The sequence below is a fragment of the Orcinus orca genome, chromosome 2 (assembly GCF_937001465.1).
Source record: "Orcinus orca chromosome 2, mOrcOrc1.1, whole genome shotgun sequence".
Classification (NCBI taxonomy): Eukaryota; Metazoa; Chordata; class Mammalia; order Artiodactyla; family Delphinidae; genus Orcinus; species Orcinus orca.
In genome coordinates, this window is record NC_064560.1 from 187,179,448 (window position 1) to 187,197,625 (window position 18,178).

The 18,178-nt window shown below is 43.4% G+C and overlaps 1 protein-coding gene and 1 pseudogene across 14 annotated transcripts in view; one reads left to right on the forward strand and one right to left on the reverse strand.

Moving 5' to 3' along the window:
• The window catches only part of FOXN3 (forkhead box N3), a 404,228-nt gene that overhangs the window by 63,413 nt on the left and 322,637 nt on the right, over window positions 1–18,178 (reverse strand). The window lies entirely within an intron of this gene.
• Window positions 15,871–16,460, forward strand: LOC101283863 (60S ribosomal protein L9-like; annotated as a pseudogene).

An 18,178-nucleotide genomic window follows, 5' to 3' on the forward strand; every position in this document is an offset into this window, starting at 1 on the left:
TAGGAGAGAACCTGGCACTCGGGAGTGCTGTATCATCATCATCAGACCAAAATGATGCAACCCAAGTACCATCATCTCGAGGTCCTGCTGCGCGAGCTGTGCTTGCGGGTGGTGTAATGGATTCTTCTGGACTGTGTACACACACACAACTCTTTCCACACTACCTACTCCATACCTCCCTGGGTGAAGAATGTGGATTCATGGGCTGGATGATGAAGAGGATACAGCCATGATGTGGCAAAGACGACCGAACTGGACTCACTGGTTCTCTTGGCCTTGGCTCCCTTTGAAACCCACCCAGGCAACTGAACATCAGTAGTTGTATCAGAGGAATTTCCATCAATTTCATCCAATATACCCTTTGAAAGATGGGACAGACACATCAGAGACTCTGCCCTGAGAACCACCAGAAAGCAAAGATTAGCTTCAGTTCAGATGCTTCTTTCAGAGGGCTGTTCACTCAGGGTCTAACAAAATATAACAATGACTGAAATGTGACCAAGGAGAGGCAATCCTGACAGCAAGGAGAACCACTGACATTTATTACAGGCGCTACAGAGAAGGTATTCAAACTCTGAAGCTTAGTGAGTTGGGCCAGTGGCTGGAAGTGAGTTCAGGGAGGCATTCATAACGTAACCTATTTTTACACCAGCAATAGGCACAAAACTCTCAAGTGAAGGCAGAAGCCTGTGTGTGTAATACAAGCCCCTGGGATGGTATCAGGGCTACTCAGCATTATCACGAAGAAAGAAAAAGACTAGCATGGATTTTACTATTTGACAACAAATACGGAGCTAACAATGATGGTTTTGTTAGAACTGTAGTTCTATTCCAGCGAAGCGTCTTATGCCAGCATTTCCTCCCTTCTCCAGGATGGTGTTCTACTGCTATGACAACCAGTAACACTTTGCACACCACAGAGCACTATATCATGTATCACCATGGCAGGAAGGAAATGCCATACTGTACTTAAAAGCCACCTTCTCTCTCTCTCTCTCTTTTAAAGTCCGTTATCACTCCCTATGCATTATTCACCGCACCACATTATATATAACCTTTGGTTACAGTCAGGTTCGTGATACATGTAGCAAAAGCCAGGAAGCCTCGCAAATCCCTTCACACTTTAAATGATAACCAAACTGTATTATTCTGGTTTTTCTTCAACATAGTTATAAAGAACTTGCTTTTACCAACTTTCTCATTGGCTCAAGAACCTTTGTCAGACTTTTACAAATGTTTTTTTCATGAAGCAAGAACTCACTTAGCCACATTGTCGGGAAATACAGCACTCTCTTTAAGACAATTTTCCAATACATGAAGCACTGCCTCTGGGTGAAATATCTTTTTTTTTTTTTTTCCATTTTAACTATTTTAACAAAATTTAAGAATTATATCGTATACTTCCCTGTCTACACAATATTTTCTTGAGGACTGAGTTGTCACCATGGAAACCCATCACTGGGCACTGCTATAACACATGATGCTCTCCAGGACTGATGTCACTTGTGGAGTGGCCGGCTGGGGGGCTGGGAGCTCTGGCAGCCAAAGATGAGGCTCCACAGGCCCACATTAGCATTTAGCATTACAGGCATACTTCATTTTATTGCTCTCCGCAGATGCTGCATTCTTCACAAATTGAAGGTTTGTGGCAACCCTGCATCAAGCAAGTCTATCAGCACCGTTTTTTTCCAAAAGCATTTGCTCACTTCATGTCCCCTTGTCACAGTCTGGTAACTCTTACAATATTTCAAACTTTGTCATTATTATTATATTTGTTATGGTGATCTGTGATCTTGGATGCTACTGCTACAACTCCCTGCAGGCTCAGATGATGGTTAGCATTTTTTAGCAATAAAGTATTTTTAAATTAAAATATGTACATTGGTTTCTTTAGACACAATGCTACTGCACACTTAACAGACTACAGTATAGTGTAAACATAAATTTCATATGCACCAGGAAACCAAATGTGACTCACTTTATAGCAATATTCACTTTACTGCGGTGGTCTGGAACCAAACCCATGATACTATATATATCTCAGATATGCCTGTATATGAAGATCGTGCACAATCCCACAGAGTTTCAAGGTCTCTGGACACTCATGGAAAGACATCTGCATATATTAAAATTTAGAAAATGTAAAATCCTTTCTGGTGACAACCAGAGGGTAGGGGATATAGATCTCGGTGAGTGGACAGAAGAATCCGTAATGTTTGCCTTTAATGTAAGGGATGGAGGACAAGTGAAAAACTTACCTCTTTAAGTTGCGGTCTCATTTACAGAGTGACTGTAAGAAGGGGCTCACCCAGCTGTCAGGGGCATATATATCCAACTGAGTGCTGGTTGATACCCACTGCTCATTAAGAAATCCCAGCAAGCTGAGAAGGCAGCTCCTCCCTCACCACTGCCCTGCCCCTGAAATTCAGTTAGGAAGGTGATGCTCAAAATTATTTGAGATGACCTCAAAGAACAATTAACTGTTTTTAAGTGAAGTAAGCATCTTCCCTCCCTTCCTTCTTCTTCTTCTTTTTTTTTTCATAAATTTATTTATTTATTTATTTATTGGCTGAGTTGGGTCTTTGTTGCTGTGCACGGGCTTTCTCTAGTTGCAGCAAGTGGGGGCTACTCTTCGTTGCGGTGGCTTCTCTTGTTGCGGAGCACGGGCTCTAGAGCGCACGCTCAGTAGTTGCGGCGCATGGGCTTAGTTGCTCTGTAGCATGTGTGATCTTCCCAGACCAGGGCTCGAACCCGTGTCCCCTGCATTGGCAGATGGATTCTTAACTGCTGCGCCACCAGTGAAGCCCTTTTTCTTCTTCTTCTTCTTCTTTTTTTTTTAAAGATGTAGACAACTGCTTATTTTTTATAACTTGTTATCTGGGGGCAAAAAAAGTTCTGTCGACAATATCTGAACAACGGAATGTGGTCTTATTATTTCTGCAGGGTGAGAAACTATTTGGGCTCAAATTTTTAAAAATGTGCACAGGGAGCCAGATTTGGTTTGCTACTTTCGGTAATTTGAATGATCATCATGGTTCTGACCCAGGCCCACACTCTGAATTCAACCTTTTACCACTGTGCAGATTTCTGCATGAGGAGAGAATGCAGGACTGAGGTGGGAAGGGAAGCTGCGGCGTGTGGTCCTGACGACCAGCCTCCCTCGGGAAGAGCTCTGGACCGGGGCAGGGTACAGACCATTGACGTTGGTGCCATGGCCAGACCCTCGCTGCCTCCTGGCCCACTACGAAGGCGGCCGTGAGGACGATGGGCAGGACCTCTCGGGGACATCCAAGCACCGGCAGCTGATGGCTCCCCAAGAGTTTGGGTGGGGCTTGTCTGCCCATCTTTGGAAACCTCTTTGGGGTAAAGGAAGTGCAGACAGCCTGAGGATGGCGCGGTGCTCCCGAGCAGCTTCCGGGAGCCTCAGATTGCTCAGACTTTCTCTCTCAAAGCTGCCAGAAGGGGGCTTCCTTGGTGGCGCAGTGGTTGAGAGTCCGCCTGCCGATACAGGGGACGCGGGTTCGTGCCCCCGTCCGGGAAGATCCCTCATGCCGCTGGGCCCGTGAGCCATGGCCGCTGAGCCTGCGCGTCCGGAGCCTGTGCTCCGCAACGGGAGAAGCCACAACAGTGAGAGGCCCGCGTACCGCAAAAAAAAAAAAAAGCTGCCAGAAGTACATGGGAGGTCCCTCCAAGGAGCACCTGATGGGGATTTGTGGTAGTTCTTCCCCTGGACAGTCATGGATGGGAGGGGAGGCACTGCTGGTGAACAGAAGTTTCCAAAGATCCCTGATGTGCGGAAGGTTCTGGAAGGCAGAGGGGAGGGTGTCCTTCTTTTCCTTCTTGGACAATGTGAGTGAGCACTTTTTAACCCAAAGAAGATTTAGAATAAAGTACAAACATGGTTAAGAAAATGAGATCTGTCAAATTAATTATTTTTAAAAAGAAATCAATGTAGATCTAGTATTTTAAATATTTGCTACAACTAAGAGAACTGGCCCGTAAGAATAACGACCAGCCTTGAAACATCAACTTAAACTGTGGAATTAAATAACCAATTGAGACTTTGATTTTAAATCAAAATCTCACTGAAGTCACATACAGTAGAAGAAAACTTAAAAGCCCGTAGGGTGTAACATACTTATAAGCTTAATTAGATTTATAAGAATTGCTTAAGTGCTCTGGGCGGCTTGTTTGTTGAGTCAGGCAATTGAGTACTTATACATTTAATATGTTCGATTTCCTTTACAAATGTAGTTTAAAATGTTTAAAGGAGTTTAATTAACTAAGTTTGCAAATCAGACCGAGCATTAGTAAAAGGTCCCCTTAAAAGTGATTGTTAAAAATTGCTAGAATAAATAAATTGAGATCTTCTGACCACCTCTTAAAAGCCTAATGAAAGGTAAGGTTTCAAATTTTGTAACTTTAATAAAAATTAATTTTAAAAAGGAAATATCAGAGGAATCTTTTTTGCTCAAAATGCTTTGAAACTCCACCCTGCCTAAAATTATTAGGCACCTAAATTATTATCTTACCTAATTACTGTCCACCTAAAAATATATCCTTTCCGGTTTTTCAGTCTTCAATACGAATTTGTTGGTGTACCTACTGTGTGTCAGGTATTGTGTTAGGCACAACTGGGTATGTCCCGGCTCTTACAAGCATCTGGTAGGGGAGATTAAGATATGTAAACAAAGTAGAATATGGATACAAATTGTTAGAAAACAGGTGACAAGTGACTAATGAAGGTATAAAATAATACTGGAATTCAGAGGAAGATATTGATGAAGGCATCATAACGGAAGTAATATTTAAACTGAATTTAGTTTGGAATTTTCCCTGAGTCTGTCATTCACATATTGATGCTTCCACTGTCCTGTGAACTTTAAAAGTCTGTTAGAATTATGTGCAGAGTAAAGGTTAATAGGATGTGAGCAAAAGTCCACAGGGTTCTCTTAAAAGGGTTTATTTTGTGACTGTTGTGACATCTTTGCTCATCATTTTTTCTGTTTTCTCTGTGACCTTGGTTTTCTATTCCCCACCTACCTTATAGGTGAGGTTGCCAGATAACTGACCTCTGGATAAGCATCCTACTACCAGAAATAGGGTTATGACTGACCAATTTTAGACGCAGAATGAGAGCTGTTTTATTTCTAAAATTAAGTCCAAAAGGCAAGGATGCCATTCTAGTGAGAAAATAGTAAACTCCCAAATGAGAGGGTGGAGGGAGAGAGGGGAATCTAATGATCTCTGACCATCGATCCACCAGGGAGACTTTGATTTACTTGCCAGAACAACATGACTATCAGGAAAATTTAAAATTATTCTTCATTAAGTGTTATGGGTTGAATTGTGTCCACTTCCCCCACCCTCACCCACCCAATTAATTAGCGTGTTGAAGTCCTACCCAGCATCTCAGAACATAATCTTATTTGGAAACAGGGTCATCACAGATAGAATTAGTTAAGATGAGGTCATACTAGAGTAGGTTGGGCCCTTAATACGATATGACTGGTGTCCTTATAAAAAAGGGAAACATGGACGCCGACACAACAGAAGCACAGGGGAAATGCCATGTGAAAAGGGGAGTGATGCCCCCGAAGTATAAAGGAAGTACCAGAAGCTAGGAGGGAGGCCTGGAGCACATCCTTCCCCAGCGCCTTCAGAGGGAGCACGGCCCTGCTGACACCCTGATCTCAGACTTCCAGCCGCAGAACCCTGTGAGCATAAGCGGCTGCTCTTTAAGCCACCTGGTTTGTGGTACTTTTGCTACAGCAGCCCGAGGAAACGAATACACTAAGAAAACAGAGCTAGAAGGAAGAGCAGCTCTGGGAATTTCCCATTAAGTTCTACCACAGACCAACTCACATTCAATTTTGAACTTTTTTATTAACGCTGAATTAGACTCGAAATAAACCAAGAATCATCTCAGTCAACATGCAGCTACCCCCTCAGCACCCAGGAACGAGGAGTCTGAAGTTATTTTGGGGTCTGGCTGCCTCTCATTTGTCCAAACCATGATCTTTTTGTCTCAAAAAATAGAGCAAGCGTGGCCACGATGTTGACATAGGCCGTAATACATGTTTGCTGTGGGTCTTCTCCCACACAGCCTAGAATCAGCTCTTTTCTCTCATTTAATACTCCCTTCACGGCGCTGACTCCATCTAGATAAAATAAGACTGATCAATTTTTCCCCATTCAGTCATGTCGGGTTTCTTCCCACGGATATGATGCGACTCCTCAGCGAACTAACGACGTTGTTTGTAGGATGTCAACTGTGTCTTTTTTCAAAGATTCCAGAGCAGAGGTTCTTTTGAGTTTTCAGGAGGTGATTATGTGAGACAAAGACCAAGGAGACCCCCGGTGGGTCATGATCTTGTATAATCTCCTTCCCTTTGAGTACAGATGGAAGGTGTTACTTGCTTCTAGTGATAAAATACAGCAAAGTGATGGGTAGTCACTTCCTGGGTCACGTTACATCAGGTAGGACTGTGTCGCAGCAGACCCGAATGAGAGATTCTCTTGCTGGCCCTGAAGCAGCTGCCTGATTGTGAGAGTCTGGGAGGGGGCCACGTGGCAGGGACTATGTGGGTATCTACCCTGCCTGAGAGCCAGCAAGAAAAGGGGACCTCCACCCTGCAACCACAAGGATCTGAATCCTGGCAGCAACTACATGAGCTTGAAGGAGGACTCAACTCCAGAAAGGACCACAGCCCTAAGACACTTGTTTGCTGCCTGGTGAGACCCTGGGCAGAGGACTTAGTTAAGTTGGGCCTGGATTCCTGACCCAGGGCAACTGTGAGATTACAAGTATGTGCTGTTTGAAGATGCTGATGTGGTGACCACGTCCTTTGAGGGTCTGATGAAAAAGAAGGATTCTTTAATTAGAAAAGCTCAGGAAGGCACATGTTTTGAACACAATTTCAGGAATTTGTCTAGACCCCCTAAACCTCATCGATGAGCCCCAAGATGTTCTTGATCGCACGGTTATGAACCTATCTTTCTGTCTGATCAATACTATTTACTGCAAAACGTGGCAATGTCTGAGAAAATAACAAGGTCACAGTACGTAAGGATCACCTGTTAGTCTATTTCTACAGTTTAAAACGTGAATTTAAATAATCTGTGTCTCACTGTTAATCTGTAAGACAGAGCTATTCTTTTAATATCATCTTCAACTTGTTGGAGAGATAGAAAAGCACAGATTTGAAGAGAGAAGGCAATTTCTTATTTTACCAGGAAAAAAATCTTCATTCCTGCCTCTTCTAGCTTAATAATAGGAACCAAAAAACCAACCAACCAGCCAACCAGCAGACAAAAAACCTCGCAAACAAACAAACTCAGAAGCATGGCTTGCGGGAAGAAGGAAGTGTTTTTAAGTGTTTAAAAAAAGGACACGTTTTAGGAAGACAGGCTCAGTTCATTTCCCCACAGAAGAGTACTTGGAGTAGAAAGAGTCTTGGAAAGAAAACAAACAGAAAGTTAAAAATCTGGGTTTAAGTCTTGTTCTGCTTGCTTGCGTGCTCTGTGCCTGGGAAGAAGTTACTTTATTTCTCCGAGCCTGGGTTTTCTCCACCCTAACATGGGTTGTTTTGAGAACGAGGTGAAGTAACAGTCATAACGTGCCAGGCCTTCTCATAAGCAAGCAAAACCACCACCATGGGCCTAACGGAGAGAAATCCTTCAGCTGCCCTGAAGAGGGGAGGGCCGTCCCGACCTATGATGGATGTTCAATGTTAATGATCTCATCCTCCTGCACTGATGTCTATGAGAAAAGAGGTTAAGTGTGGTTGCCCCGGGGAAAGATAAGGGGGAACTTCCCCACGACAATACTCATCTCTTGAATCCAGAGCAAAAGCAAAAACAATTCACCTCTTCAGAAGACTTTGTCAGACAAAAGAAGTAAAGAAACAAATATAACCTCAAACCAACAGAAACCCTACAGCACCAGAGCATGTATTAAGTCCTTGTGACTTTCAGCTCTGGGAATAAATAGGCTGTATTCGCTACTGACCCCTCACTAGCAGGAAATAAACTTGCAATGGCTTATCCTCAGTAGGCATGAGGTCTCCCTGGCCCACCTCTGCCAATGATGGGATGGAGGACCGTGGGCAGGGCTGGGAACAGGCAGGGGATGCAAAGGGTTGTCCCTCCGTGTGACACTCTCTGAGGTCAATGAGAGAGGAAAGGAGGGACGGGTGACATTTAAAAGAGTGAACAACGGCTATACCACAGACACCAACTAAACAGACAGACATCAAGGGGAACTGAACTGGCCCTCCTGGTGCAGACGGGAGGGATCAGCTCAGGAAGGCCAAGGGCCTTGGCTTTGCGGCCTGGAGTCTAACCAAAGAAGCTATTGGCTTGATCAGCCTCTCATGCCTAGAAGTTCTGCAGGGAAAGAGAGAGTACAACGCCACGATCAATGGTCTTTGGACAAAGGTAAGGCCGCTGATGCCATGAAATCACTAGGTGATTTGGGTCTGCTCAAATAGAATGCTTTTCCAGTGTGGTACCTCTGCTGCCCTAGGTAACCAAGGAGGAAGGTATATCACACCACATGGTTTGCTCATATGTCTGTGTACCCCTAATCTCCCCTAAGAGACTGTGAACCTCTCCAGGGCAGGGATAATGCCCCTTGCATTTCTATATCCCAGGCATCCAACACAGTGCCAGGCACAGAGCACTCAGAAATGTCTGCTGAATGGATAACCCCTTACCCCGTTCCGTTTCTTTCTCCACTGGCTTCTCACCCACGAACTTGCTTCTAGTGATAAAATACGGCAAAGTGATGGGTAGTCACTTTCCTCTGTGAAACTGATTTCCAGTGCCAGCATTACTAGCTGCGTGACCTTGGGCAAGTCACTTCACCTCTCTATGGGTCATTTCCCCCCACCATGGGGTTGAAAATAGTATCTACTTCATAGAGTATTTGGGATTAAATATATTACATACATGCCTGGCACAAAATAAGCACTATTGGAGTGTTACTTACTGTTGTTATTTTGATGACCACTTCTTTTTTATTTATTAGATGTTTTTGTTTCTCATCTGTTTCCCTCACGAGGCTCCATGAGGCAGGGATTTGTGTCTGTTTTCTTCACTGATGAATCCCAAGCACCAAGAACTGTTCCAAGCCCCCAGTAAATATTTATCAAATGAATAGATGAACTTAAGTTCTTAGATCGTAATGGCCACATCTTCCCCTATGTTAAATTGTATAAACATCCTTACAATGTTCTGCCTTGTCTCCCAATGTAGATGAAAGTTCCCTACTTTTTGTTGAAAACAATAGCTTCCATTTATAAAGTACTTTCACATCTATTTTCTCATTTGAGCCTCCCAACAACCCTGTAATAAATTCCCATGGTGTCTACTGGAGTAGGACATGCCCAGCATCTCTGCAGAAGTATCAGGACTGGAGGTTGATGGTAATGATGGTAACGTCCCACCTCATCTCACCTGTGAAAGGCCATTTATTACTTGATGAGGAGGAGCAAGGCTGCCTCATATTTTTGCACTGATTTACTCTGGGGTGATTTTACTGTTGTTGTTATTCTACTGAACAAAAAAGACTACTTGTTTTTATTTGCCATCTTCCCAACGGCTATTTTACAATATATATATTTCCTTTCCAGTTAAAAAACTAGTACATGTTCATTGTAGAAAATGTGATTTAAAGAAAGAAGGGTTGGGAATTCCCTGGTGGTTCAGTGGTTAGGACTCTGCGCTTTCACTGCAAGGGGTGTGGGTTCGATCCCTGGTCGGGGAACTAAGATCCTGCATATTGTGTGGCACAGCCAAAAAAAAAAAAAAAGAAAGAAGGGTATGAAGAAGAAAACTGAAACTACCCACAACCCAATTTGATGTTAGTACTTGCTTCTTAGGAAGTATTTGAAGCAAAATATTACTGTTTTGTAGAAAGATGTTAGCGTGGCTTCTTGGCCACATTGAATTCTGGGAGCCAACAGCAGTCAGACCTGGGGAGGGGGTGGCAGGGAGGTGGCAGGAGCTCAGAAGCCTGAGAGGGAGGGTGGCTGAGGATGAAAAGGAGTAGAGTGGGTCCAGGTCCAAGTGGTGGGAAGGGGCAAAGGTGGGGGTCGGATCTGATCTGCTGGCAGCGTGGAAGGTGTGTCCTTCACGGTTCACGGTTCCGACGACTAGAGTCTTGTTAGAGCAGGATGTGAGCACCACTCCCTGAGGACCAAGAGCTCTTGAGAAGGTCCCAGCCAGACAGTCAGGGTGCTGGGGCCCTGGAAGGGGCAGACACAGAACCCTCGCATCTGGAGTCAGACGTACGTGAAGTAATAGCATGGCTGCCCCATGTGGTACTGTCTTCTGATCCGTGTCGCCTACGTAGGGGTGCCTCTGAGCTGGGGCATGGGACAGATGTGCTTGTTCTACAATCTTCCCAGGCTGGGTAGGTGGGAGTAGGGGGACAGTGGTGTAATTGATTTCTAGGTCTGCTCAAATCAATTGGCTGGGGGCCGCAAATTATTGGCTACTAAATTTATATTTGAAATAACTGGGAGGAGGCCAAGATAGAAGCAGGTGATAGCAGTCACTTCAGAGATAGGTGAGCTCAGTGTTGCAGGAAAGTGTGAACCGAAGTCTCAAGAATCCTACCTGCCCTTAGGTTGTAACGTCTCCTAATTGTATCTGGGCCAGGTCTGGTAAAAGTCATAGGGGCCACTCACGGCAGCCACAAAAAGTCCCTACCGTATTGTATGTTTCCATATCTAGGCTGGCTTCTAGTTTCTGACCCGCTAGAGACATGGGCTGAGACCAGAAGGTTCGTATAAGCCAGAATCTGAAAGTCAGTTCTTTTAAACTGCTCATCTGTAGGATATGTCTGAAACTCATTTTATATTTTTCATACACAAACTGTTCACATACACATAGTTCATCCTGTATATAGTATTACTGACAACCAATAGATCCCATGTGCTTTAATCAATAACATTACTGCCTCCGCTATTACAGGAAACTATGAACTGTTGTGATCTTCTATCCTTGTTTCAATCGATATAAACCAGGGCAAGAAAAAACAGGACCCCAAATTATATAACCGGGAAGGATTATATAACAAAGGTCCTGATGCAACTTTAACTGTATCTGCGCCAACCAGGGCTGAAAGACCACATCTTTTCAGAAGTAACGTGAGCCGCCGAGAGTTGTGCAAACCACCCTTCAATATTGGTTTAACAAATCCCACTTGCTCACTATCAACAAAAGCCTCTGCTCTTCTAACCTTGTTTTTCCACAGCACTGGATGAAGCAACCCTATTTCAGGGTGACAGTTTGTTAAAGTGACAGCACACCAGCACTTAGAATGCGTACACGAAGATGGAAGATGAGAGTGTCAATTTCTCTGAGAGGTTGGTCTCCAGCTCCCGGCAATGATTATGTCATAAGGGCTGCTAAAGCCACTTCTGGATTTCAAAATGGCAGGACGCTGATCACTGGTGACGGGAAGCATTTGCACGGGGAGACTTTTGAAAGCCACACAGCATTTCTTTGTTGGAGGAACCCAAGAAACAATCATAGTAACAACAAAAAATAACAATAACAAACTCCCCTTCCTTTCAAAGTGTGCTGTCAAGCAAAATGATTCCTCCCCGTGTCTCCTTTACGTCTTCCTGATAGAAATTACATTCCAGGGCACCCAACACAAAGGACGCTCATGCAAGCAATGTGCCTTGTAAGTGACGTTCCTCGGAACCTTTAGGAGAGAGATTGATTTAAAGCTACCATGATGGCATGTGTGCATTGCTACTGCCATAATGAATCTACCTGGCATCCTGCACTCGAGATTTAAACCAAGCCTGGAAAGATGAAATCCACGGAAACAACATTAGTGGCTCTACTCCACCCTGCAGAGGGACAGGAAACTCAGAATGACGCTGAAAGTGCAACTTGTGGTGTCTGAGCTCATATAACAGTTGCTGATTTTATAAATTCTACCCTCTGCAACACGTGGGTCGGACGGTCAGTGAATGAACCTGTGAGCTGGAACTTCCCATCCACTTGAGGCTGGGGTGGATTTTATTTTTCAATGACACAGAGTAAAACTAAATACCCTTGGGTCTTTTATTTTAAAGATGCATAAACTTATTCTTTCAAATCCCTTTCCTGAAGGTCAACATGTTCCCCTTTTTTGCTTTTTCTTTTTTAAAGTGCCTATTCTTTCCTCCCCCCACCAGCCCCAGTAAATAAAGAAGAGTCTAAAGGCGTAAGTTAAAATTCTGTGACCCCCAAAAAACTTTCCGAAGTCAGAACCACAGACTTTAGAGTCCCTGTAGAAATCTTAGAAGTCTGGATATGAGATTTAAGATCTGAATTCAAGTCCTTACTCTGTTACTAGCAGAGTGGCTCTTGGATGGGTCACGTGATACTTCTCTCCAGGGAGAGGCAGGAGGAAGAGTTGGTATAAATGAACTCTGAAGTCTTTTGCCCTAGAACCCTTTAATTCCCATCTACTCCAATTTTCTAATGGGAACCACGTCACAGTGCCTGCTTACTCCACCCTCTGTCACCAGCTCACTGTCCTCCATGGAGATCCCAGAGACCTCAGCCTAAAGCCCAGAAAACCGAGGAGCCCCTCTGATGATCAAATTCCCCCTGCAAAGACCACCTATTAGCCACCGATGTGACCTCAACAGGCACAACTGAACCTCCCTGACAGACTGTAGAATCCAAGTCGAATTCCACGAGTAGAGGGCCGGGTATAAACTAGGTATGTTAGTTCCTAGGGCTGCCATAACAAAGAACCACAAACTGGGTAGCTTAAAACAACGAGGTCCAAAATCAAGGTGCTGGCAGGGCCATGTTCCCTCTGAAACTCGTAGGAGAGAACGCTTCCTTGCCTCTTCCAGTGCTGGTCACCCATCCTGGCACCCCTTGTCTTGCAGCTCCAATCTCTGCTTCCATCATCTCGTGGAGTTCTGCCCGTGTGTGTCTGTGTCTAAATTTCCCTCTTCTAATAAGGACGCCAATCACAGTGGATCAGGGTCCACCCTAGTGACCTCATCTTGATTACAAGACATAAACAGATTCCATCTGCAAAGACCCTATTTCCAAATAAGGTCACATTCCCAGGTACTGAAGGGTGGGTTAGGACTTCCAACATATCTTGGGGTGGGTGGAAGGTGCAATTCAACCCCTAACGCTAGGTAGGTAAGCACACTTTGAAGTCTTAACTCAAGTGCACAAATGAATGAGGGGATGACAAAAGCCCACTTTAGGTAAAGTGGAAGGAAAAACATAAGTGGAAAGACATTACGGTTCTAACGGTCATATGGGGAACAGATGTTTATTTTCAATGGTTGGGCAGGTGAGCGCTGGAGAGGAAAGTGCTGTTCTCTCTTCAGTCCAGCCCTATGTGCTCTGTGCTATGTTCCCTGGACGTGCCTATGCTTTCACCTCCTGGCCCACCCATTGCCAGCAGTGCCACCCTACCCCCAGCTGCTGAAATCCTCCTAACTCTGGAAGCACCAGCTCAAATTTCACCAGCAGAAAGCCAGGTTACCTGCCTCTGACCTTTGAAGGCATTTTGTCTGCTCCTTGGTGACCCCTGAACTACGGTCATTTGTACCCTCTCCGCCTACCACTCCTTGAGAGCAGGGATCATTTCTTACTCAATCACTGCACTCACAGTTGGTGTGTGCAAATATATGCTAAAGTAAACCAGCAGGAAGATAAGAGGAGAATGGAAAATATCTGCTGTTTTGAAAACTTCACCATGGAGAGGGACCTTTGAAACCAGGGGCTGTTAGAACTCCGTGGCTTATTGATTCCCCCACTGAATCTCTGTGACCTCTGCTACCGTGCCATATTTCTTGGAAATCATAAGAAAGGCAGAAAAATAAGCCAACCAATGAAAGCAAAGAATGGGCGCTCTTTTGATGCAGAAGAGATTCTCGCTGACCCTCTGAGAACTCATCTCCTTGACCAGTCATCATCATCTGTCTACAACAGAAGAAAAGTCCCCCTTGGCCTAAGTTTCAGGCCCCCCAACACACAATTATTTGGCAAATAACTGTTGATAGGCAACTGAGAGCATGCGGCAGTGCCTATAGCACCTTTTTGTAAATATCTGGTATTACCAGCAGCTTGAAGAAAATGCAATTTTATTTTTTATAAATATTTATTTATTTGGTTGCAACAGGTCTTAATTGCAGCACACGAACTCTTAGTTGCGGCATGCACGTGGGATCTAGTTCCCTGACCGGGGATCAAACCCAGGCCCCCTGCATTGGGAGCGTGGAGTCTTAATCACTGCACCACCAGGGAAGTCCCGGAAATGCAATTTAAGTGAATGCTGTCGGCACGACAGTGGATTGAAGTTCATCAAAAGGCTTCTATCCGTGCGTGCCGATCTGCTGGGGTAAAAGCCTGTATAGTGTCCGTGACGCTTTGATGACCCTAACAGGTCTTTCTTCTGCTGGGAAGTACAGGAGTGATACTGAAGACCTGATATGTTTACACCTTTTTGCTCAGCCTAAATCTCTTTGTTCAGCTTCTTTTAGAATCAGGCAAGTCAAACCAGTAACTTGGTCGAACATTTTTATTCATCAAGACCTGAATTCAGGATTTTCTTTTCTTCTGGTAGTAAATTATACAGCTGCTTAAAAGTATACCTAAAAATTGACCATCTGAAGGGACTTCTGCTTCCAGGAAATGGAATAGACATACTTTTCCCTATTCTTCCCACCAAACACAACAAAAAATGATGGACATTAAATATAAGACAAACATAAGAAGACTCTGAAAGGTAGAGAGAAGAAAGCAGACCAACTAAGGACCGTATAAAAAAGGCAAGGTACAGACTAAATTAACAAAATATTAATAAATATAATCCAGGAATATTTAAATAGAATTATATACTGTGACTAAGTGGGGTTTATTCCAGGGATGGAAGACTGGTTCAGTATTCAAAAATCAATCAAAGTAATCTACCATGTCAACAGGCTATAGAAGAAAAATCATATGATCATATCAACTGATGTAGAAAAGGCATATGAAAAATACATCTAATCATGATAAAAATGCCCAGCACACTAGGAATAGAAGGGGTCTTACCCAACTTGTCAAGGAGCATCTGTTAAAAAACCCTACAGCTAACATTATGCTTAATAAGGAAAGACTGAATGCTTTCCTCCCTATGACTGAGAACAAGGTGAAGATGTCTCTCTCACCACTCTTATTTAATATAGTGTTGGAAGTTCTAACCAGTGAAATAAGGCAAGAAAGTGAAATAAAGGTATATGGATCAAAAGGGAAGAAATAAAACTGTCTTTATTTGCAGACTGTCTACATAGAACTTCCTACGGAATATACAAAAAACCTCCTAGAACTAAAATGTACATTCAGCAAGGTCTCAGAATACAAGATAAGCATACAAAATCAACTATATTCCTATATGCTAGCAATAAATGAATGGATACCAAAAATTTAAAAATAATATCACTTACAATTGTTCAAGAAAAATGAAATACTTGGGTGTAAATATAACATGTATAGGACTTATATGTTGAAAACTACAAAAATGCTCATAAAAGAAATCAAAGAAGATCTAAACAAACAGAAAGGTATACCATGTTCATGGATTAGAAGACTCAACATAGTAAAGATGTCATTTGTCCTCAAACTGATACACAAGCTTAATGCAATTCCTATCAAAACCCCAGCAAGATTCTTTTGTAGATACAGATGAGATTATATATATTATACTATTAGTTTTGCAAGATGTTACCATTGGGAGAAACAGAATTTCTCTGAATTACAATTGTTTTACAGCTCCATATGAATCTACAATTATCTCACAAGGTTTGTTAAAAATAAAAACTGTTCTTTGCTGCATCTACTATGAGAATGAAGACCATTCTCAGCAATCAGACTGCAGATATTCCAGAAAATTCTGACATCACACAATTACTGTGTGAAGGGCCACACAATTACTGTGAAGGGAACCAGAAGAGCCTTTTGGAGGGACTTCAATCATATCAATGTAGAACTCAGTTTCCTTGGAAAGAAAAGAAAGAGGCTCCAGGTTGACAAATGGTGGGGATACAGAAAGAAACTGGCCACTTTTCGACTATCTGTATCACGAACAGAACATGATCAAGGGTGTTATGTTGGGTTTCCATTACAAAATGAGGTCTGTATATGCTCATCTCCCCATCAGTATTGTTATTCAGAACAGGTCTCTTGTTGAAATCTGAAATTTTTTGGGCAAAAGACAGATGCTCCGGGCTCAGGTGAGGCCAGACATCGCTTGTTCAGTACCTCAAGCCCAGAAAGGTGAGTTAATTCTCAAAGAAAACGACATTGAAACTGCATCAAATTCAGCTGCTTTGATGCAGCAAGCCACAACAGTTGAAAACAAGAATATTAGAAAAATTTTAGATGGTATCTACATCTCTGCAGAAGGACCAGTTCGGCAGGTGATGAATAAGATTTAAGTTATCCAGCTACAGAAACAACAAGATGCCAGATGATTCCTAAGACCTCTCTGTGATATTTTAAAGAGTCACTAAAAGCCCTGTATTGATTTGGGGGAAGACAAACAAAACCAAAAAACCCCAAAGGAACAAACTGTGACCACCCCTCCCCTTAATGTCTTCTTCTCATACTGAGAACTAGTGAAGTGCAAAAAACGACTAATAGAGTAGGATACCTTGATCACTCTATTCCTTTATCCCATTTATAATTCTTTGTAGCACTCATAACTGTACAACATTATATTATATCACATTTGGTTATCTGTCCATCTGTCTGTCCTATTTGTCTGTCTTGCTTCCCCCAGTGAAATGGAAGCTCCATGTGGGCAGGACCTCTGTCTTGTTCACACTCTACCACATTCTATAAGTACTAAAAAAAAGTTGCTGAATGACTATGGGGAACTCAAGTCACATGCCTTTTTTTTTTTTTTTTTTGCGGTACGCGGGCCTCTCACTGTTGTGGCCTCTCCCGTTGCGGAGCACAGGCTCCGGACGCGCAGGCTCAGCGGCCATGGCTCACGGGCCCAGCCGCTGCGCGGCATGTGGGATCTTCCCGGACCGGGGCACGAACCTGTGTCCCCTGCATCGGCAGGCGGACCCCCAACCACTGCGCCACAAGGGAAGCCCCATATGCCTTTTTTAGATAGAGCATTTCCAACTGCCTAACTTCCCCCAGATCCCTTCTCCTGTAAGCACCTGCTCTTCAGCATTACCCACCAGCAGGACCATCTCTTAAATCAGTTTCACTGAACCTTTAGTCTTCAGCTCCACTCTAGACCCTTCCCAAGTCCCCACCTTCTGTACTCATAGCACCAGAACAGCCCAGTCTTGGGAATCATTTCCAGGGGTCAGTTTCAATCTAGGGTGCTGGAACTTCCTGTGAGGCATGTGGCTTTAGGCAGTATCAACGGTCACTCTGTTTACCTGGTCCATACAGCAAGAACATGCCCCCTAATCCCAGACCTGTTTCTTGATTGGATCGATTTGATGTACCTCTAATTTAATTTGCACCCAGATCCTGGGGATGTCTGGAACTAATCTGATGATCTTTAAACTATTATGTTTTCCATGTATGTCTCAGCTGCCAATATCATATCGGGGGACTTTAATGTGAAATAATAACTTTAATCGCCAGTGGCTTCTAACTTCTTACCATATTCCTCATTATTACAGGGCTGGGAACAGACAAGTGTTTGGCAGCCTAGGGGACACACAGCCATTGCCGCCAGCCAGACAGTGGCTTTAGGGGTCAGCTGGGCAGTCCTGTTACACAGAGAACTACAGAATATTTTATTTTGTCTGTTCTATTCAGAGAATACATCCCAAGCACCTAGTGTGCAGTGGGTGCTCAATAAGTGGCTGTGGATTGAATGAATACACCAAAATCTTGGGAATCTCTAAGTTAGAGTACAGCGGCATTTCTTAGCTTAAAACCTGATAATGAACATCAATAACATGGCATTTACTGAACTACATCTAGAATGTGAGTGAAACGTATCAATTTCTAAATGGTTTGGGGGGAGGGAATTATAAATTACAATTCTTGCTATTGGAAGAGTTCTAGCTTACTACCCTTGCTGCCATGGAAATGACAAATAGACAACATAATTACAGACTGCCAGTAATTAACATACACCCAGCTAGAGCAAACATGAAAATTTAAAATGAACAATTATATA